The sequence below is a fragment of the Thermobia domestica genome, chromosome 10, assembly GCF_964235325.1.
Source record: "Thermobia domestica chromosome 10, izTheDome1.hap1.1, whole genome shotgun sequence".
In the NCBI taxonomy this organism is placed as follows: Eukaryota; Metazoa; Arthropoda; class Insecta; order Zygentoma; family Lepismatidae; genus Thermobia; species Thermobia domestica.
In genome coordinates, this window is record NC_137463.1 from 239288737 (window position 1) to 239290833 (window position 2097).

The 2097-nt window shown below is 41.9% G+C and overlaps 1 pseudogene; it reads left to right on the plus strand.

Moving 5' to 3' along the window:
- Positions 1–824: 824 nt before the first annotated feature.
- On the plus strand, positions 825–1250 carry LOC145661864 (protein GVQW3 pseudogene; annotated as a pseudogene).
- Positions 1251–2097: the final 847 nt, after the last annotated feature.

Genomic DNA, 2097 nt, shown 5'->3' on the forward strand with positions numbered 1-2097 from the left:
TCATTCTACCATTTTCATTCATTTCTCATCATCACGATCTCCTTTAGCCTAGCCGGCATAATTATGGGACTGGACATTTTGTTGACTGGATGTATTTGTATTTTTTGTAAAAAAAAAAATAAAATAAAAAATAAAAACAAGGAAACAATAAAAAATAGAAATAAACGTGATTAGCACTTCTTTTAATATAACTAAAAATAAACCTTATCACATAACCTGTGTCATAGGAATTTGACACTCAACAAACTAGGGAAATTTTGATAAGAAAAGGGAACATTTTGAGTCAGTTCAGGGAAATTTTCTTAAGGAAACCTACGAACACCGCCTGTTGGTGTTAGTTTGTACTTCTAAATGCACTTAGTGCACGTAATGCATTGTACTACGAATATTGTGGAAAAAGTAACTCGTTACAGATAAACTTACTTACACTTACACACACACACACACACACACACACACACACACACACACACACACACACACACACACACACACACACACACACACACACACACAAACAGCTATACAAGAAGGCGCCCATCAACATTTTAAATTGCTTTTCCTGACAAAAATGTCGATTAGCCCCTTCTTTCCGTTTACCCTTCATTTACATATTGATAAGCGTTGTACACGGTAGGATTCAGAAGTAATGAGCCTCACTTTATACTGACGCGTGCGCACCCTGCAGCGCACTTAGCTTGACAGCGACGGTGGTGGTGGGTGTTGGCTTCACAGCGCAACGCGAGTCAGTTGGCTCCCAGCTTTCGGAGCGGTAGCATCGGCCTTAATAGTAGCCCTTATACGGTGGTGCGTGACACGGCGATATGGAAAGTTCGTTAGAGCAACGCTATGCGATCAAATTTTGGTTCCGGTTGGGCAAGTTTCCTTCCGAAACGTTCGCCATGCTTCAACAGGCGTTTGGAACTGAGTGTCTGTCCTGTTCTCGAGTCAAAAAGTGGCACAAGGCTTTTCGTGAGGGCCGGGAAGAGGTGACTGACGAACCCCAGTCTGGACGCCCGTCGTCGGCCCGTACTGACATAAATGTGCAGCGAGTGCGTGAGTTTTTGAACACGGACCGGTGTTCGAGTCTCTACCAAGTAGCAGAAGCCCTGAACTTATCGGAGACATCGGTGCAACGCATTGTTACCGAGGACTTGCACATGCGGAAAGTCTGCGCGAAACTTGTGCCGAGAGTTTTGACGGAAGAACAGAAACGGAACGCAAGCAGCAGGGACATCAAGGACAGCTGAAGGCTTCACCACGATAACGCCCCCAGCCAGACCGCCTTCATTGTCACCGACTACCTGGTCCGAGTCAACGTTCCTGTGATAACCCAGCCTCCTGCAGTCCGGACTTGTCGACTCCTGACTTCTTGTTTCAGCGCTTAAAATCAGCGCTGAAAGGAAAACGTTTCGACTCCACCGAGGACATCAAAACAAATGTCAAGGCAGCCATCCCGGAACAGACCTTCGGGGAAGCCTTTGAGTTATGGAAAAGCTACCTACACAAGTGCATTGATGCAGGAAGTGCCGTCAAATGGGGTGAATAGAAACAAAACTCTCAGATTAGTTTTGGATTTATCTGAACGATAAATTAATCAACAAAACTGAAATTCTTTAACATAGTCTTATATGGCTAAAGTGTTCACAGAAGAGACAAAATGTTTTAGTGAGTTGGAAACACTGAGGTAGACGGCAGCAGCGTTAATGTGTTACTGAAATCCTACACGGTATTTTGGCGCTCCTCAAACTTTGTTGGTAAGTATGAAATTTTCATATTTGTTGCATTTGAACATATGTCTATTTTGTAGTTTGTTGCTTCATTTAATGAGGTTCAAAGTAAAAGTGTCGTTTTGTAAATGATTTCTAATCAAAATTTAACTTTACTGAGTTATTGTTATGATTTTTAATTAATGGTGTTAGAAACACTTCTTAAGGAGTGTAAAGTTCTTGAGGAGCGGAAAAAGGACTTGATAGGAATGAACCAACCATCTCTAAGAACAAATTTCCAAGTCGTCTTTCTTTTTTTTTTTTTTTTAAAAAAAAAGTGTGACAAACTGAAGGAGGTAAATATCAGGGTTGGATTTGAAAAGTGTGG